The following is a 21735-nucleotide window of genomic DNA, read 5'->3' on the forward strand; positions in this document are numbered from 1 at the left end:
TATTTCTAGTTGGTCTTACTAAAGGAAGTCAGATTCATTTTGTTTCTTTAATTTAGACTGTACCAGTCCATCTGTTTCCTTGCTTTAAAATCTTTGTTGACATCTCGTCTGCTGTCTCTCTCTGGCTTGCTCAATTCACTGAAGAAAGATTATACTTCTCTCTGCGAAATCAATTCCTTTGAATGCGCCCTGTTTTCCAGTTTCTAGATTTTTGTGGATGTTGCTTCCTTGTTCCTGTCTCCTCTCCTGTCCTCTCCGTCTTTGTGGTGTTTGCGTTGTGCGTTCTTTTCCGATCGTTTTGTTGGCATTCCAAGAGGGAGTGGAGATAACATACATGTCCATGGAGGCCTGAAGCATTCCCTGGAGAGACAAGGCAGGAACTCACATAACCCACCTGGGTAGTGGACACCTGTGAGAGTCAAGAAGATCAGACAGAACCCATCCTCCTTGGCCAGAGCTAGTTCAAAAATAAGCCAAAGGCAACTGCAGAGCCGCAGCAGCGACCACGGAAGGGACCGGACATATGTCACGGAGACTGTGAAACACCCAAGAAAGCCACCGGGGAAGCTGACTTCTGAGTCCCTATCGTTAACCACTTTCATTTACTCCGTATTAAGAGAAGGAGCCCTGGTGACATAGTGGGTTACACTTTGGGTTGCTAACAGCAAGGTCAGCAGTTTGAAATCACCAGTTGCTTCTTGGAGAAAGAAGAGGCTTTCTACTTCCATTGAGTCACAGGATCAGAAACCCTCAGGGGCTGCTCAACTCTCTCCTATAGGGTCACTGAGGGGTGGAATCAAATCGATGGCTGGCATTGAGTGTGTTTGTTGTCTTTTGTTTTGTTTTGTGAGATATTAAGAGATCAGAGCAGGAACTTTGTCTGATGCCTTGTCAAGATTGGCTCTTGCCTTGAGCTGCTCAGCTAAGAAGTGCCCAGAACCATCATCTCCTGCCCACATTGACAGAGGTTTGATGTTAAAGGCTGATGAGGGTGAAATTTCAGGCTAATTTAGGATTTCTGGTGATGCACTTTGGATGAATAATGCCCTTTTGATCTTCAGAAGGAGGCCACTGTCTGCTGCCTACTTGTGACTTGGAATGAGCTGTGGGTCATTGAAGGTCCTACACAATCCACTTTCCCTTACTGCAAGCTGAGTGATTTGCATTTCAAAGGATCCAGATAAACTGCAAAGGAGGTCACATGGAGAAAGATTGCTTCTAATTCCTAATGACTCAGAAAGGCTGGGTAAATTTGGGCCACCAGATGAAACCTGTCCAAGGATGAATTTTGGAGTGCAATAGCTCACAAACCAACTTACTACCATGGACCTGACTCCTCTCAAGCTGAGAGGACAGAGTAGAAGTGCTCCTGGGGGTTGGGAGGCTGTAAATCTTTTCTAGTAGGAAGCCTCATCTTTCTCTCACAGATCAGCTGGTGGTTTTGAACCTTGGACCTTGCGGTTAGCTGCCCAATGAGTGAAATAGGGAAAATAAAATACATCCAGGCATAGAGGGAAGATGTAAGGGGCATAGACGTTAAAAGGAGAGGAAAAGGAAGTATTAAGATTCAAATTCAACAGTAATATTCCTTGTATTTCCATCAATTTCATTTCATTTCCGATCTAAGGGCAGGAAAGACCTTTTATAATGATCTGACCAGTCTCCTAGTTTTACAAAGGGAGAGACTTTGCTCCAGAAGGCCAAATATCTTGCCCAGTATTGCTATGGGCTCAGCCAGGATTAGAAGACAGAATTTTAGTTCTCTTTCCTGCGGTCTTCCTCTCTACAATTTTATTTGTCTCTGAAAGTCAAAGGTATTCAAACAGGTAGCCTCTTGGGGCTTGGAAGAAATCATAAGGAGATACAAAGTGGGAACTAGATGGGAAAATATCTGGAACTACATGCCCACCCCTTGATCTTTCTTATTTTATATTCCTTTTGAAGTTTTAGAATTTTCACAATGACTGTTAACAACATTTGCTAAGACTCTTAAAAGTACATGTCCTTTCATCTGCAAAATACACAGAATTTTAGTTACGGCAACGATCCTTTTTGGTTTTTGTTGTTTCTAACAGCAAACAATTAGAAAGAAACATCTAGCAATGGGAAGTAGCTGTGCAAATTGTGGTTATATCCGTGTGATAAACTCCCATAACCGCTGTTAAAACTCCTCGGTAGGTCCAAGTGAGCAGAAAACAACAATGCTGGCGAAGATGTAGAGAAAACAGAACTCTCTTTCACTCCCCGTGGAGCTGCCCATTGGTACAACCACTATGGAAAATGATCAGACACTTCCTTAAAGAGTTGGAAATAGAACTGTCATGTGATCCAGCAATCCCAAGGATACTTATCTACCTTAGAGAAATAAGATTTGCCACAAAAGATATATGCACACCCATGTTCATAGCAGAATTATTCAGAATAGCAAAGAAGACAAAAACAACCTAAGTGTCCTTCAGTGGACGAATAAATAAACAAACTCTGGTAATCACACACAATGAGATATTACACAGCATTAACGAATAAGGAAATCTCCACCTAACACCTCATCACACGGGTGAAATTAGAATACATTATGCAAAAATATGTCAATCACAAAAGGATAATGATTAAATGAGACTATTAGGAAAGTCCTTCCATGATCCTCATGCCTGGGCCCAGTGTAGCTGCCATGTGGCATTCCAGCCAGCTCACGGAGGGCCCAGGCCCTCAGTGTTGCCTTCCGGGTTGCTATGGGTTGGAACTGACTCGATGTCACCTAACAACACAAGACAACATTACAAGAGTCATGCAATTGATCACTGAGTGATGGTGACCGGGGATGGAAAGTGAAGGAAGAAGGGTAAGTCACTGACTAGAAAGTAGACATGTCTTATAAAAAGTAGACATGTCTTATAACACACCGAAGAAACAGACTCCTCAGACTAATCAACCATGTCAGGCCCAAAAGACAGCCTTTGCCCCAAACACAGCTCTGTAGGCAGGGTGGACCAAGGAAAGGATGAATGGTAAGGGGGAACCCAGGGAAAAGGGGGGAGGGTGCTGTTCCATCGAGAGGGTGCACACAGCATCATGAAGCAAACTGTGCAGAAAGGACTTGATGGAGCGCAAATCTGCTCGGCCACGTTCACTCACACTTCAACCCAAAATGTTCAACACAGGAAAGGATTCTATAGGAGAACTCCAATCCGAAGGTCAAAAATGCAGAATGAAATTTCAAACTCTAGCAACGTCCAGAGTTTCTGGAGCCATGGAGGCTGAATGGGGCCCCGAGACTACTTCCCGGAAATAATCTTTCAAATTTTATCCAAAAATATCTCTGAAGTTCTCCTAAAACCAAATAATCATTTAGCTTAGCTACCTTGAGCCCTGTGATTTTTAAAGAACTGTCTATATGGAATCAAATGGACAACAGTCATTCTAAAGGCCAGGTAAGAAAAGTCGGGGGTAAAGAAGAATAATTCAGAAAAATCAATTAATCAATTAATTTAAAAGGTGGGGAAAAAAAGGATTGCACAATTTAAAGAATGTGATCACTGTCATTGATTGTACATATAGAAATTGCTGAACTGGTGCACATAGTCTCAACAACAACAAATAAAAAAATTAATTGCAAAAAATAATAAAGTAACTTTGTAGAATATATTTCTTTTTTTAGTTTTTTTAGGATATATTTCATAAAATAAAGTTTTTATTAGGTAAATGAGAAAAGGTAAATTTTCGAAGCGGATGTAGCCCATGAGCCTATAAGTTGTTGTTGTTCGGTACTGGCCACACAGCTCTGACCCAGGGTACAAACACAATACAGCACTGCCCTATCTTCCATCAGCCTCACAATTTTTGCTCAGATTTTGCCCCTTGGTGCAGTCACCGTGTCCGTCCATCTCGGTGAGGGCCTCCCCCTTTTTCACTTCCTCTCCCCTTTAACAAGCATGTGTCCTTCTCCAGGGACCGGTCTCCCCCGGGAACATGTCCGTGATCCACGAGACCCGTCCCCCAACCTCATTTCAAGGGAGCATTCTGGCTGTCAGTCCTCCAGGACAGATTTATTTGTTCTTCAGGCAGCCCACAGGACTTCCATATTTTTAGCCACCACCTTAGTTAGAATGCATAAGTCCTTCCCTAGTTTTCTTTGTTCATTGTCCTGCTTTTACATGTATGTGAGGCGATCCACATTACTACGACTGGGTTAGGCACACCTTTGCTTTCAAAGTGACATCTCTGCTCCTTTAATATTTTAAATAGGTCTTTGGATTTGCCCAGAGCAACAAGTTCTTTGGTTTTCAATTGCTGCTTTCACAAGTGTGGAATGTACACGCAAGGAAAAAGAAATGTTCGACAACTTCGATCTTATCTTTGTTTATCATGATGTTGCCTCTTGGTCCAGTGTGAGGATTTGCGATGCTGGATCTTCACCAGCAAGTGCTTCCAATCTCTGGGCTTTCCAGCAAGCCAAGTCGTGTCATCTATCCTTCGATCCCGCTGCTGCCTTCTTCATTCAGTCCAACTTCCAGATGATTTGTTCAGCATACAGATGGAATAGGTGTCGTGAAACAACACAAACTTGACGTACACCTTTCTTAATTTTAAACCTTGCAATATCCCCTTGTCCTATTTGAACAATTGGTGTGATACAGATTCTGTATGGGCACAATAAAGTGTTCTGGAATTCTCTTTCTTCAAATATTATCCAGAGTTGCCACTGCACGGTCAATGAAACGCGAAGAAGCATCTTTCTGGTATTCTCTGCTTTCAGCCTCGATTCATCTGCCATCAGCAGTAATAACTCTGGTTCTATTTCATCTTTTGAGTCTGGCGTGAGTTTCTGGCAGCTCACTGCTGCAACTATTTTTGAATTATCTTCAACAAAACTTTACTTGAATGTGATGCCAGTGTTACTATTAATTTTTCCCATATTCTGTTGGGCAATTTTTCTTTGGAATGGACAAAACTATGAATACTACAAATATGAATACCTTCCTATTGGTTGGCCAGATAGCTGTTCTTATAAATTTCTTGGTGTAGACGAGGGACTGTTTCTAGTGTCGCCACCACTTGTGTAAATATTTCTATTGGGAATCTGTTAATTTCTGGACGCTTGCTTTTCAGTTAGCAGCCTCATACCACACCACTGGACTGCCTCAGTCTTTCCCCACAGATGTAATTAATTTGATTCCGGGGTATTCAATCTGGTGAGGTCCACATATACAGTCACCATCTACAGCGTTGAGAAAAAAAGGTATTTGCAATAAACAAGTCAGTGGTCTTACAAAGTTCTGTCATAGGCTCTCCAGTGTCATTTCTATCACCAAGGCCATATTTCCCCAAAACTGATCCTTCCTCTTGAAAATATCATATATGCATGAATTTTTTAAAACCTGGAAATAGATATGAAAATTTAATAGCAGACATCCTTGTTTTTGCTAGCTGTCTTCCAATTGGCCCTCGATTCATGGCAATCCCCTATATAATAGATTATGGCTCATAGGGTTTCTTTGGCCCATTTTCAAAGGTAGATTGCCAGCACTTTCCTCCTAGTCTATCTTAGTCTCGATGCCACGCTGAAAGCTGATCAGTGTCATAGCAACACGAAAGTCTCTGACAGGAAGGTGGTGACTTGCTTGAGGTAGATTGGCCTGGAACTGAACCCTGCTCTCTCCCATGGATATCTTACATGATCAGAAAAGTGTTTTTGTGTTCATCTATGTATTTTATATTGTGTGAAGTAGACATGCATTCCTTTTTGACTACGTAGCACTTTTTGAAGACTTCTGAGAGTAACAACAATTTACCAAAAAGATAGCAGGGAAATCTTCATCTTACTCCATTTATATAAAATATGATTAAGTATCAACTCAATACAAGTATCAACTCAATACAAGTATCAATACAACTGGGTTTGTATTGTTTTTACCCATCCTACCAAGGAGACCATTTTGCATGGCCTGGGTCCACACTTGGATTTTAAAGACAAATGACTGAACTGAATTATTTTGTTTTGATTTCTTCATTTTAGAGTAATCCATATCAGACAGAAGATAAAAGAGATTTTAAATGCTTTTAAGCCAAAACAAACAAATCATTAGGGAGCTTGGCTTACTAGTTTTTAGCAAAGATACATATAACTGTCCCCATGGAGAGACTTTAAAACAAAGCTCTGTATTATCAATCATGATGACAGTCTTTGGGGGTTTTTCCTTGTATCCCCGAAACCAAAGAGCAATAAAGAATTTGCAAGCCCTAGCTCTGACTGTGGGCTCTGAAGTCAAATGTTGCCAAAACAAATCGCGGTTGGTGAGTGGAGGGTAAGCATGTCACTCAGACCGGGACACTCTCAAAGGTTCAAGAGGGCACGGTTGTCATCACACTAAGTGGCAGGTCACACAGAAACTGGGATTGTCTGAGGCAAGTTGGGACCGATGGTCAACCTAAGAATTTGGCTTCTTTTTAAAGGCAGTTCCGTTTGAGAGGCTATGTGATAGAGTGTTGGAATGTGGGACATGGCCATGCCCTTGGAAGCCGGCCACTAGTCCTGGCTTCTCTTTGCCACGAAACCAGCCCACTCCAAATTCATGCCAGAGGCTCCTAACGAACGATCCAAGGCTGTGTGCCGCTCACTCACGGCTTTCTGTAAAAAAGAAAACCAGACTGCTTTGTCAAAGGCCATGCCGAAGAGACAGCCCACAGAAACAGAGAGACTTGCTATTTGAGATCTAGGGTCGAATCCTTGCTTCATGTCTGGTGTTAGGACCTAGGAGTAATCCTTTAACCCTTTTGAACTCCCGCTTCCTCATCTACAAACTTGGGGAGGGCAGCAAATACCTTGCAAGATGGTCTTGAGAGTCAAGTAGCCGGCATGTAGTAGGTCTTCAATAAATGGTAATCACCATGATTACTATTTCTGTCGCCTCCTGACTGTTAGGGAACCCTGGTGGTGTCATTGTCACGCATTGGTCTGCTATCCTCAAGGTCAGCTGTTTGAAACCACCAGCCACTGTGAGGGGGGAAGATGAAGTTTTCTAACCGCATAAAGGATCGCAGTCTTGGAAACCCACAGGGGCAGTTCTACCCCGTCCAATAGGGTTGCAGTGAGTTAGTTTTATTGACGATTATGTGTTGTTTGTATTCTACTCTGCCCTTGTGGGCTTCTGTCAGTTGGAATGGCCTCAATGGCAGTGTGTTCGGGTTTGGGTTTGGTAGTTTTAACCCTGGGCAAATTAATGAAAGTTTTCTGAGTCTCAATGGAAGTATAACTCTGGTCAGTTCCACTCTAACACGTTACCATATAGGCAGGGAGGATTAATAATAATGTAGGGGTGTGTGTGTGTGTGTGTGTTTAAGTTGTTTGGTTGTGGCGGGGCAGTAAACAGGGAGTAAAAAAACCCAAACATGTTTCCTCCCATGGAAGACTCAGCTGAGCTCATCTGGTCAGCGCAGAAGTCTAGGATTCCAGGTACCGGCGACTCACCTCTGCCCCAAAGGCCCCTCATGTCCCTCCAGCAGACTGTGTTCCTGAGAAGTTGTGTTTAGTACTATTTTAACTGTTCATTCCTCCAGGAACCCCGTGGTGGCTCCTTCTGTAAAAACAAGACCCCTTTGGTGGAGGAAATAACAAGCGCTAAATTACTTGTAATAAATTAGAGCTTTCATATAAAAAAACCCAGTTCTGACCCATGGGTAAGACTTCACAGTTTACTGAATGCTCACACCTTCGCCTGCTCAGGCAGCCGCTGCTCCCTGCCAGGAGCAACTTCAGAGTCCTTTGTACCCAGACTGGCCCAGAGAATTGTGTAGAGACAAGTCTCTGGGCTGCTGTAATTCTGCCTTCCAGTTCCCTCCCCCTGGCTGCTATGCAGCTTTGGTGAAGGGACTTTACCTCTCTGGACCTCCATCTTCTTATCTGGAATGGAGATGATGCCGATCACATGGTGCAGCGGCCGCGGGAGGGCAGCTGCTCTGAGTTGGAATTGACTGGATAGCAGGGAGTTTTGTTTGGCTGACCTAGCTCACGGAGGCTGCTGAGAAGATGAAATAATATAGAAGTGCTCCACACACAGCACTGCGGTCGGCAGTTCGAAACCATCAGCCCCTCTGCAGGAGAGAGACTGGGCTTTTCAATCCTATCAGCAGTACAATCTTAAGAAAAGCAGGTACAACCTCAAAAACTTGAAGGGGGCAGTTCTGCCTTGCCCAGTAGAGTTGGTATGAGTCAGCCGCCACTGCACGGCAGTGAGTTTGCTTGGTTCCATGGCACACAGTAGGAGCCCTAGCTGGGTGGTAGCACACAGTAGGAGCGTTGGTTGTGTGATGGGTTATGTATTAGGTGTATTATGTTGCTAATCACAAGGTCAGCAATTTGACACCACCAGCCCCTCTGTAGAAGGACAAGGCTTTGTCCTACCGGAAGGAGTTGGGCAGGGTCTCAGAAACCCACAGGGGGGACAATTCTACCCTGTTCTTGTTCTCTGTAGGTTCACTATGCATCAGAATGGCAGAGTTTGGCTTTGGGTTTTTAGCACAGTCTGTCCGGTATACAAAACCCCCAAACCCAAACTCACTGCCCCGTGGAGTCCATGCCGGCTCCTAGAGGCTCCCCTGCGGGTTTCTGAGACTAACCATTTACAGGAGTAGAAAGCCCCGTCTTTCTAGCGTGATACAAGGAGCTATGGAAAATCACACGGTGACACAGACGTCAAAGATTGTGGAAGCTTCCCATGCACTTTTGGGAGCCCTCTCATATTAGTAGAAAATCCAGAAATCATGTTATCCAAATTAGTTTCACAAGAAAAGGGAATTTAGAGTTTCAGACCAGCAGAGTTGTTTGCTTTGCATAAATGTCAATTAATAGAAATCTTTCCACCATGCTTCAAATATAGCGAACAAACCCAGTCCCAACTCCATCCTGGCACTCCTTCACATGGAGAAGGCCTTTATTTAACTAGCACCATGCCCTTCAGCCTCATGGCCAGTGAGCTGGAAGTTCTACAAGCAACACGATTTTTAAAAATTGAAATGGTGATCAGTATCATGCAAATCATGTTCCCTAAGCAAAGACTTAATATATAAAATCTGCAAGATAAAAACTTTCCTGGGTGGAGGTGGGGTGAGGTAGGGGTGGGGCTAGGAGGTTGTTGCCACAGTCCTAGGAATTGGTGAATGAGCAAGCGCAAGGGGGGTGGGGGGCGGGCTGGGCATCTGTTTAGCCCTTTAGGAAGCATTTGGATTCTTCAGATTCTCTGCTGGCCCTCTGGGAGGATGTGCCAATGGGAGGCTTGTGCCCCTTTACCGCTGGGGAAACTGAGTTCAGCCAGAGACAAAGCTGATAAGCTTTCTCTTCTTTCTACCACAAGTCTGTGAGCCTCAGGGGGCCCCTCCTTTCCCACTTCTCCACCACCCCACCCCACCCCTCCCCCCCGCAGTCCTGGGCTGCCTCAGAGCTCAGCCCCCCACCACCACACACACCGTGGACCCTCCCCACCACCACGCCATGCCCAGTCCTGACTTCAGGCTGTCCTGGCCTCAGGACAGAGGCAAACTGGGACCTGTGTGTGGAACCCAGCAGAGCCTGAGTTCATTACTAAACAATAACTGTCACTCTTGACAGTTGGGAGCAGATTGCACAGCAGCAGAGGAGGGGGCTAGCCTGGAAAGGAATTTCTCAGCACAGGAAATAACCCACAGAACAAAGTGCTGGGATCCCTTGCTGGGCAGCTGAGATTTCTTGGGCTCCAGGCCCCACCTCTGGGCTTGGCTGTCACCCCTCCACCCCCACCCCGCATCCCATAGCACCATCTGGCCTGGCCAGCTCAGCGCAGAGGCCTGCAGGGGAACTGTTTCCCCAGCCCAACATGCACTTGGTATATCAAATACTTGCAAAAAGACAGGTCCCCTCTCTAAGCCTCGGCATTTTTGTCGGTGACTGTCTGCGGTTAGCGGGGAGACAAAGGGTTCATGAGCTCAGCGGTTAATCAAATGGAGGGTGGAATTTACCCAGAAGAGCCTCAGAAGCAAGGCCTGGTGACCTACGCCTGAAAAAGCTCACTGCCATTGAATCGATTCCGACTCATACCCAAACTGCCTCCTCCGTGCCCCCAACGCACTTGCCAAAAAACAACAAACACCTCGATTCCCGGTGACCCTAAAGGACAGGGTGAGAGCTGCCTCTGTGGGTTTCTGAGACTGTAACTCTTTACGGGAGTACAAAGTCCCATCTTTCTCCCATGGAGTGACTGGTGGTTTCGAACTGCTGATTTTTGGTTAGCAGCCCAACGAGTAACCCACTACCATATTGAGCCAAGTTTGAATGCACTAATGCACATGGGGTTGGAATAGACTCGCTAGCTAGCGATGAGCGGTGGTTATTGAGTGAGCGGGAAGAACACTGTCTTCTGCATCTTTGGGTCCCAAAGAGGTTTTTCACATCAGTGATTCTGAGATGGAATCTTACAGAAAGGGAGGTGTAGGTCCCTTTGGGTAGAGAACACAGCTTGCCAAGTACCAAGAACTAAGGAGGGCGAGGGAGGGAGGGAGGGAGGGAGGGAGGGAGAGAGGGAAAAGAGAAGTGGAAGGGTTGAAGCGTGGGGATGCAAAGGGTGTGCATCTAGCCCTCAGCTTGCTTGTGGGCTCTACTTCTTCCTCTGTCTGTCTTCATTGAGAACAAGAGGACCGAACGCATGTTCCGCTGCCCTGTTGCTCCTCTCCTCCCCCTGAAGCTCATCAGAAAGGTGTGAAAGTGTATACAGGGCTCCCCAATTGCAGGGTTCGGATCAGGGACTCCCCTCCACGTTGATTTCCATGTAAGTCAAGTTGAAAACTTTTGAAAACACTGATGCTCAGTATCTTTGTAAGCCTATCCTTGTCTATGGGGGCTGGGGTGCCCGGAGGCCGGTATGTGCTGTGGATTTTGGGGTTGTACATGTTAGGAATGACAAGATGTACACAGCCCAACAACAGATGGTGGTCGTGGGGGGTCCATCATACCTCAAATACCTCTACCCTTACCACACCCACTTGTAACTTCCTGTCACAAGCAGGGCAATCCGAAGCAGAGCTTCCCAGCGCTTTCATGTGCCTATGAGACTCTTAGGGATGGTATAGAAATGCAGATCCTGGTCCTTAGGCCTGAGATGGCACTTCTCCTGAGCTCACTGGGGATGCTGATGCTGCCGGCCTGAAGACCGCACTGTGTGAAGTGGGGCGGCAGACAGCGATGTGGCTAGGGAGATAAAAGGTGGGGCGGGTGGGGGGGGGTGTCTGCAAACCACACCAGGTGACAACACTGTCAGGGTGACACCCAACTTCTTTGCCCATATTTCAGCAGAAGTCTATTATTTTTATAAAATACCCCCGTCATTGGTTTTCACAAAATATTTTTTTCATAAGCCCAGCCTCTATCTATCAATATACCTACAAAGCTAAACCTCCTTTCTTGCTTTGTGAGGCTTCTGAGCTGCTTCCGCCAGAGCTGTCACCACGACCCAATGACAGTGACGCTGTGAATCAGGCACAAGCTACAAGTGCATGCTGTAGCTTTGCCAGTTGCCGGGGGTATTTCCACCACGGTTGGTTTGTCAGATTCCCTGGTGTCAACGCTACAGCGTTGGGGTAAGTACTCCTGGCGGCATCGTGGTTTCAAATTGGGCTGCTCACTTCAAGGTCAGCAGTTTGAAAACAACAGCCGCTCCCCAGGAGAAAGATGAGGCTTTCTATTTCCCTAAAGAAAATTACCATCTCAGAAACTCATGGGGCCGCTCTGCCCTGTCCTACAGGATCGCTCTGACTTGTAACAAAAGTGAGATCGAGTGTCCGCGAACCTATGCCAATGACGTTGATGAGAAGGAAGTAGCAAGTAAAGAGAAGGCAGGTGAACAATTAAAGACTTCTGCCGCTCAGTTTCTAATGATGTAAGTAACGATATAATCTAGGGCCAGAAGATTTTACAAAACAATTTAGTTGTTATTATTCTTACAACCAAAAGAGCTCTGAGGGCGCTGTTAGATAAGTGTTGAACTACTCACTGCAAGGTTGTTGGTTCAAACCCATTCACCACTCCAAGGGAGGCCCTCTGCACCTGTAAATATTTATATATACCCCCAGAATCCCTATGACTCAGATGGCAGTCAGATGACTCAGATGACTCAGATGGGCTTGTTTTCTGTTTTTAATTCATATAAGAAATAAGATATCTAAGCAAGTTACAACTATATCATCCTTCTGTGATTAAAATGGATAATAAGTATCAGTAAGGACTCTGTATGGCTTGGTGTAGGAAGAGATCTTGGTGTGCGTGTGTGTGTGTGTGTGTGTGTGTGTGTGTGCGTGACACTGTGAGTTACTACACTAGGTGCACCACAGGTTGTGGAGGCCCCTAGCTTCAGTAGGTGGGGGAAGTTGTCTTGTTAGGCAGGATTGGCTTCCCTTTCCTCCCTTCAAGTCGCTCTGTTTGTGCGTGTCCTTCTATGCGGGTACCTCTACCTCTCTGATCACTTGCTAGGGACCATGCCATTTCCCAGTGTTGTCCCTCTGACTCCATGTCTGTCTCTCCCTGTGGGTGTCTTCTCCTGGCTGCACAGTCCTCTGGCCTTGCATACTGCCTGCCTGCCTGCCCATTCCTTGCTCGACCTGTCAGAAAGCTCTTCTGGGCTCTGGCTGGCGATGAGAGTCATCACGTGGCGGGGAGAGGAATGGCGTGCGAATGACTAGCTGACAGCTGGCCACAGCTGGTGACAGCTTCGCAGGGCCTGGGCGTGGGAAAACGCAATTCCAGCAGCAACAGCTGGGAATGGAAACACACTCAGAAGATGAGCTGCAGACCCGCCACGCAGCCAGCCAAGCCCGCGCCCGCACTCCCACGAGCCTCGGCCAACACCAGCAGGAATGAGGCGGAGCTCAGGCGTGGGTTCTGTGTGGCTCCCACACCCCACATTCCTCGAAGGCCCTGATGGGGGTGGGTGGAGTGCCCTGTGTGTGTGTGGGGGGGTGCTGTCTTGGACCACATGCAAACTGTGGGTTCTTAGAGGGCCAAGGATGCATCTGAGCCATCCATTGATAACCCTTACTTGGACAGTTGTGGCTGTGGTGTGTGTGTGCGTGCGTGTGTGTGTGTGTGTGTGTGTGTGAGCTCGGAGGGAGGGGGGCCGAAACACAGATTGTATTACATAGTCGACATATTTAGAAAGCTCGAGGCCTCTTGTGAGGATTAAAGGGAGAAAGTACAGTGCCTGACACACGTTTATATGTAGATAAATACAAACAGGAGTGGCTCTTATTATCCCTTTAAACACTACAACTTTTACTCTCTGTAGCGATTTTGAGTAGAGATAATTCTAGTATGTGCCATGAAAGCCCTGCTCTCTCAGCCCAGGAGCACTGAACCCCGTGGAACGGAGAACCTAACAGTTACTGGACAAAGTGGGGACCCAGGAGGGTTGGGGTTGCTTGCTCTGACCATCTGGCTCAAAAGTTCCCAGGTCTCTCCATAGAGCCTTGGGCGTCCTCCTAGAAGCAGACTGTCTAGACCCTGCGAGGGAAGCTGTCACAGAGCACTGTTGGGTATGGGTTAAACTGCTAACCCCAAGGACGGCGGTTCAAACCCAGCAGCCGCACCCAGGGAAAAAGATGAGACCGTCTGCTCCCATAAAGATTCACAGCTTCAGAAGCACGATGTAGGGTTGTTATTAGTCAGAATCGTCTCAATGCCAGTGGGTTTGGTTCTGGGTTTTAGCAGCAGGACAAAAGACACCATAGATCCAAATAGAATGTACCAGAAAACCCCAACTCACCGCCATGGAGTCAATACCACATCTTGTGACCCCATGGGACAGGGCAAACTGCTTTTATGGGTTTCTGAGATGGTAACTCTTTAAGGGAGTAGAAATCTCCATAGTTCTCTCGAGGAGCAACGGTGGTTTCAAACCGCTGGCCTGTTGGTTAGCAGTTCAATTCATAACCACCACCCACCTGGGCTCATTGATCAAGTCTTAAACAGCACAAGGACAAGACAAACCCACTGCCAGCCAGTCCTTTTTGATTCTCGGTGACGCTATAGGCAGACTAAAGGTGCTCCCATGGGTTCTGAGACCGCGACTCTTCCTAAGAGGAGACGAAGCTTTTCATAGCAATTGTATAATCCTTCTTGATGTGATTGGACTATGGGATGGTGTGAGGCCTGGATTAGCTCCTAATAAAAGGGTTTGCGGCGGAGAGTAGAAAAAGCCTCATCATTCTCCTGAGGACGCCCGTTGGTTTTGAACCGCCGATCTTGCGGTTAGCGGCTATGTGTAACCCACTACGACACCAGGGCTCCTGAAGCGAGATAAAGTCTAGGATGATTCACCTGCCTGAGGGAGACCATCCACAAGAGAACTCAATGGTGACTGAACTTCAAGAGGGGACAGAATACTGGCTGCTTATGTAGGACCCCCGACGGGGCACAGAAAGGAAGCTCACAAAAGCATGATTGACAGATGAACGGCCAATCAGAGTTGCGAGTGGGACGACCGAAGTGGGAACGGGATCAGGACTGGGACATGGCTGCTGTGCAAGACCTCAGTGCTGTGGAGTGATTCTGATTCACAGCGACCCATAGGACAGAGTAGAGCAGTCCTAGTTGCCCCTGTCACTCTTCACAGGGGCTGTTATGTAATAGGTGTCAGCTAGTCGTCTCCGACCCTTAGCGACCCTGTGCACAACAGAAAGCCACACTGCCTGGTCCTCAACCACCCTCCCAATGCTCCCTATCTCAGCCTGAGCCCGTTGTTGCAGCCATGGGTGTCAGTCCATCTTGTTGAGGGGCTAGAGAGCCTTGTTTTTCTTCTGCAGAGAGGTTGATGGTTTTGAACTGCTGACCTTGAAGTTAGTAAACTGCTCCAGGACTCCTACTATGCCAGATCAAGGAGCTTATAAGATTGGTCCAGGGTCCTCCAACTAAGACAGTCAGGGGATGATTCATGACGAAGTGACTCATGTTCTCTCCATCAAGGACACTTTTAGGTAAGTCCCTAAGGAAGAGGCTGCCCCTCCTGGGCTGGGCCGGGGAGTGGTGGTCATCTAGGTATAGTGCACTAACTCTTGAAAATTATACTCATTAGAAAATTCTAATGCGCTCTGGCTGAGGTCACGGCCATTCACATGCTGGTTAATGGCCAGAAAGAACTCAGTGGAAGCTGAATCCATGTGGGGATCAAGTAATGGATGTTAGAGCCTTCCACAAACTTAGTGTTCTGAATTTGAAATGCTAAGACACAGCCAACAGCACTCTTGGCTTCTGTCAGTGGAAGCCCACACCACTGCCCTCCCAGCTCTCGCTGCTGCCGGCCACTTCGAAATGCCATACCTGGCTGCAGACCTGGGCACAGTGTATGAGCTAGTGGGCTTGCAACGAGGGATGAGAAGTTGGTCAGAGAATTAAAGATTTGATCATTGAGACGGGCCTTTGGGGGCCTTGATTTGCTTGTTCGGAGACAACTCTTATTATTAACCTGCTCTTGGCTGGGATTGGGCGCCCTGGTGGCACAGTGGTTATGCACTGGGCTGCTTCCCCCCAAGATCAGCAGTTTGAACCGACCAGCTGCTTCCAAGGAGAAGAATGGGGTTTTTTCCTCCCGTACAGAGTTACAGTCTTGGAAACCCACAGGGACAGATGCACCCTGTCCTTTATGACTGCTGTGAGGCGGCATTGACTTAATGCCAATGAGATTGGTTTTTGGTTTGGCTAGGTGTGTGTGTGTGTGTGTGTGTGTGTGTGTGTGTGCAAGAGAAAAGAGAGTGGGTGCAATAGCCACAAACCGACCTTCCCCCACAAACTAAGAGCAGAGTAAGGCCTGTGTTTGCAAACCAGTCGAGCGCTCACATTTACTTCACAGGATGGGGCTGTCCTCTCTAAGAGACTTTGGCATTTTCAGAGGGTGTGGTCCCTAACTCCGGCCAAGAAAATAGAGGTGCATCACTGTTAACACAAGCTCCCCCTCACTGTGCGCCGTCTCTGACACTACTGGTGCTGGAGAGCGAGAAGGCATCAGATAAACTCTTGAAAATCATACTAATGTGTTTATAACCCTCCAAGGCTCCTCATTTCCTCTGGAAGAAAATCCAAAGGGCTTCCCAGGGCCTTCCAAGCTCCACTGCACACACTCCAGTTTCTAGTCTCTCTCTCTCTCTCTCTCTCTCTCTCTCTCTCTCTCTCTCTCTCTCTCTCTCTCTCTCTCTCTCTCTCCCATGCCTTTACTACAGTAGTCTTCATCAGCCAACGCCCACCCCACAAGCATTCGACATTCTTTCTGTCTACAGACTTCACTTATTTCTGTCCATCTAGAATGTTCTTCACTTCCATCCCTGCCCCTGCCCAAGAGACTGCTGGGCCCCCAGAGTGAAGGTCATGTCTACCAAGAGTTCTTTGCTGTCCATCCTTCCCAAGTAGGTCTCTGCTGTTATTCTCCATCTTCTCCGTCTCTCCTTCATAGAGCATATGCACCACGATTTGGATAATTATGGCTAGGATGGTGAGGCTTTGTCTCATGAATTTGGGGCAGGTTACTGGGAGAGATCTGTCCGTGGAGGAGAACGTCATGCTTGGTAAAGAGGAGGGGCAGCCAAGAAGACGAAGACGCTCTATGAGATAGATTGACGCAGTAGCTGCAACCATGGCTGAGATGTAACCACAGCTGTGAGGAGGGTTTGTGACAGGCAGTGTTGTGCTCTGTTGCACAGAGTTAATGTCAACTGGATGGCATCTAACAACAATATGTGTGTGTATACAGAAAAAAATTATCTATCTATAACTGGGTAGCCTACTCCCCGCTCTGTAACTAAATCTCAAGCTCCCCAAGGAGGATGGCCAGATCTGCTTTGTTTAATATCGTATGCCCTACACCTAGCACCCCACTCTATTATGTAATCCATTGGTATTGACAGAATGAATCAAACACGCTGCACATTTCAGAAGTTCTGGCTTTACAGAGCATAGTTGTTAGCTGCCATCAAGTCAGCTTTGATTCCCAGTGGCTCAATATATAAGAGAAAGAGACATTGCTTAGACTGTGAGGATGACAAAAGACCAAGCACCGTTTCATTCTGTACACTCTTAGCTCATTGAAGGTATTCATCTTTATCAATGACTTCCTATTTTATCAAGCATAACGCCCTTTTCCAGGGACCAGTTCCTCCCAATAACACGTGCAAAGTTTCGGTCAACCCTTGCCACTCTTGCTTTTAAGGCGCATTCTGGCTGTGCTTCATCCCAGACAGACTGGGTTTTCTCTTCTGGCAGTCCATGCTATTTTTTTGGTTATAAAACTCGTATCACAATCCATCCATCGATCCATCCATCCATCCATCCATCCATCCATCCATCCATCCATCCATCCATCCATGAGTCCATCCATTGTGTAAAGCATATCTGTACATTCGTTGCCATCATCATTCAGTTCATGTTATTTTTAATGTACTGTCAAATCAATTCTGATTCCTGGTGACCCTATAGGACAGAGGAGGACTGTACCATAGAATTTCCAAGGCTATAATCTTTTTTTTTCCATTTTGTTAGGAGCTCATACAACTCTTGTCACAATCCATACATATACATACATCAATTGTATAAAGCACATCTGTACATTCTTTGCCCTAATCATTTTCAAAAACATTTGCTCTCCACTTAAGCCCTTTACATCAGGTCCTCTTTTTTTTCCCTTCCTCCCTGCTCCCCCCTCCCTCATGAGCCCTTGATAATTTATAGATTGTTATTTTGTCATATCTTGCCCTATCCGGAGTCTCCCTTCCCCCCCTTCTCTGCTGTCCCTCTCCCAGGGAAGAGGTCACATGTGGATCCTTGTAATCAGTTCCCCCTTTCCAACCCACTCACCCTCTACTCTCCTGGTATCGCCCCTCACACCCCTGGTCCTGAAGGTATCATCCACCCTGGATTCCCTGTGCCTCCAGCTCCCATATGCACCAGTGTACAACCTCTGCCCTATCCAGTCCTGCAAGGTAGAATTCGGATCATGGTAGTTGGCAGGAGGAAGAATCCAGGATCTGGGGGAAAGCTGTGTTCTTCATCGGTACTACATTGCACCCTGACTGACCCATCTCCTCTCCTAAACCCCTCTATGAGGGGATCTCCAGTGGCTGACAAATGGGCTTTGGGTCTCCACTCTGCACTTCCCCCTTCATTCACTATGGTATATATATACACCATATATATATATATATATATATATATTTGCATGATGCCTTATACCTGGTCCCTTTGGCACCTCGTGATTGCACAGGCTGGTGTGCTTCTTCCATGTGGGCTCTATTGCTTCTGAGCTAGATGGCCGCTTGTTCACCTTCAAGCCTTTAAGACCCCATACACTAGCTCTTTTGATAGCCTGGCACCATCAGCTTTCTTCGCCACATTTGCTTATGCACCTGTTTGTCTTCGGCGATCGTATCATGGAGGTGTGTGGCCAATGATATGATTTTTTGTTCTTTGATGCCTGATAACTGATCCCTTCAGGACCACGTGATCACACAGGCTGGTGTATTCTTCCATGTGGGCTTTGTTGTTTCTGAACTAGATGGCCGCTTGTTTATCTTTAAGTCCAAGGCTATAATCTTGATGGAAGCAGATTGCCATACACCCCGCCATGGCCCCCTCACACACACACACCTGAAGCTGTGGGTGGGTTTGAACTGTCTACTTGTGGTTAGCACCCGAGTGCTTAACTACTGTGCCCACCCAATGTGCCACCTCCTCTTTCGTTTCCTAGTGACTGAAAGAGCTGTTCAGTTTCCATGAGGAAGACTCAAACTCACTACCATGAAGTCAATGTCAACTCACAGCAACCCCATGGGACAGAGTAGAACTACCCTTGTGGGTTTCCAACACTGGCTTTATTAATGGGAGTAGAGAGCTCCATCTGTCTTTCTCAGAGTGACTGGTAGTTTCGAACTTCTGAGTTTGCAGTTAGTAGCTCAATGCATAACTGCTACACCATCAGGCCTCTACACCATCACCAAGACGACTGGCCACCATCATTTACTGAGTCCATTTCTGCTCACCTTGCTGAAGAGGAGACAAATAAGACAGTCTCTCCACAGTTTAGGGTCGTGTGTGTGTATGTGTGTTTACGTGCACGCGCGCGTTAGTTACTACAGTGGCATCAAACTTAGTGGTGTGGGGTGACCACTTATTTAGTTCACTGGTACCATGAGTCAGGACATTGGACTGGGCACTAGAGAGAAAGCCTGGCTCTGCTCCACAGTGCCTAGGGCCTCTACCCCGAGACTCCCGTTCTACAGATGGGTTCCCTTAACAGGCTGGTGGTTGGTTCATTCTAGCAGCCGGAGCTTCCGATCCTCTCCACACGGGTTGCTCCCTCTGTGGAAAGTCCAAAGTTCAGGCCCCTTACGTTTCAAAGACCAGCCTTCTAAGAGATCCCTGTGGAAACTCTACTGAGCCGCATGAACTGGCCTCAGAGAGCACGTAGCTTCACTTCTGCTGCATTCCGTGGGCCCAGGCCGTGCCAACCTCCCCTCACATTCAAGGAGTCCAAACCAGACCCAACGCTGTTGAGTCTGTTCTGACTCACGGCAACCAGAGTGGCTGGTGGGTTTGAACTGGTGACCTTGTGGATCTCGGTTCAAGGCTTACCCAACAGCGCCATCAAGAGAGGGGAGAGTCTACGTCTGGAGAAGGAGTGGCAAGGTTCTGGAAGATCAAGTAGGCCAGGAGAAATAACGGTGGTCCTTTTTGGAAAATACAATTGGCAAAAGGAGGTGGTAATTTTTAATAACAGAGATGAGAACCCAAAACCAAACTTGCTGTTCTGGAATCAATTCGGACTCTTGGTGACCCGTGTGTCCCAGAGCAGAGTTTTCTTGGGTGATATCTTGACAGAAAGGCAGCACGCTGCGCCCTGGTGGCACAATGGCTAAGCGCTCAGCTGTGAATGGAAAAGCTGGCCAGCCCAGCCTTCCCAACGCTTTGGGGGAGAAAAGATCTGGCTATCTGCTCCCATCTGGATTCCGGCCTCACAGTGTCAGGCTGATCTTCATAAGGAAGAAGGAGATCGTGCTTGGCAACGTGGAGGGCCAGCGAGAAAGAAGAGGCTCCTCAGTGAGCCAGACGGAAAGAGCCGCTGCAGCCAGGGCTCCGACAGAAGGGCCATGAAGCTGGAGCAGGGTCCGCAGGGCTTTGCTCTGTTACACACGGAACCAACTCAACAGCAGCTCCCAGCAAAGACTGCCACCAAGGAAACCCTGGGGGCTGCTACAGCAGAAATCTTTCCAGAAGTGTACCCCTAGGCCATTCTTTGATGGTGGTACAGGTTGGCTTTGAACCACCCGTGTTTGCACCCACTTGGGCCCCACACCCTTCTATACTTCACATCTTGGGGGGGGGGGTGGTCTGGATAGGTCATAATAACAGTAGCAGGTATTATAGAGGGGCAAAAAAAAACACAAACCAAAAAACACCTCGCTGCTAGTGAGTCGATGCTGACCAAGAGGGTAGGACAGGGTAGAACTGCCCCTGTGTGCTTCTAAGACTGTACCCCTGTCATTCACCTGCAGACCCTGCCGCTCACAGCCCAGCGTGTGAGCATTCTGCCAGCTGAGCTCCTGCCGAGGGCAAGGGACAGCCATTTCAATGACCGCCTGCCTCTACACCCGGCCCTGCATCCATATTGTACGCATACCATCTCCTCGTCAGACGGCATTTGGTTAAGCCTTTCACAGCTTACAAGGCGATCGCACACATGGTATTTTCACCTTCTCATTATAAACCCCGCGTGCTGAAAGCTCACGGTTACACGTGAGAAGACAGGACTAAGGAGCCCATCAAGGCGAGGAGGCTCCGCCCCAGCCCCCTTCCCCCCCCCCCCCCCCAGCCTGAACATCATGGCGCCTGCTCCAAGCTGGGAGCCGCCTGGGTCCTCCGGGCCCCACAGCCACACCGTGGGTCTGATGACAGACACCCACAGATAGGGTTTCCGATTCTCGATTGTCTGATTCTCTAGACCGAGGGGGAAGATGCTGACAATTTATCATTTCGCACTTTGCAGCTGGTGTGAAAACGGGCCTTTTGCTCCCAAAGGTTTCTGCAATTCCCTCTCACAGCCTCCCTGCTGTTTCCCTGGAGTGGCTTCTCCTCAGCCTGTCCTAGATGCCCGCCATTCCAGGCCAACCCCCAAATCAGAGCAGGGGGTGGGGGGGGGAGGCTTCTGTCCAGAGAGCTTGCCTCGCCTTCTCCCGCATCCAGCAGAATTAACCCAACTCTCTCTGCCACGCTCCATCAGAGAGAAGTTGATAGCCAAGCACCTCCCCCCCCCCATGAACTTGACTTTTGTCTCCTTTGGGATGGAAAGGATGGAAGGGACTGTGCCTGTCTCCCAAGGTCCCCGGGAGCATGAGATAGGAAGTTGGAAGGTAAGATCAGTCCTTACCATCAAGACTGGGAGGCCATATCTGGTGCCAGCAGCTAAAGGAACCCATTGGGGCGACCCCACTCGCTTCCTCACTGTTCGGAATGGGTCAATGTTGGAATATGTGGGTGTGTTCGTTGGGGCAAAAGTTGTTTCTGCAGCAGAAAAGTACCAATCACAAAAGCGTGCAGTGGTTCAAATAACGTGGAGTGAGTCTGGTTGGGTTTGGCGTTTCCAAACCGATGCTCCTGGTGATTGTCCCCAGGACCCAGGGCTTTCCCTTCTGCGCTCTGGTATCTTCAACAGAGGGCGGTAAGTACGCTGGTCTCCATCT

The sequence above is a fragment of the Tenrec ecaudatus genome, chromosome 8 (genome assembly GCF_050624435.1).
Source record: "Tenrec ecaudatus isolate mTenEca1 chromosome 8, mTenEca1.hap1, whole genome shotgun sequence".
Classification (NCBI taxonomy): domain Eukaryota; kingdom Metazoa; phylum Chordata; class Mammalia; order Afrosoricida; family Tenrecidae; genus Tenrec; species Tenrec ecaudatus.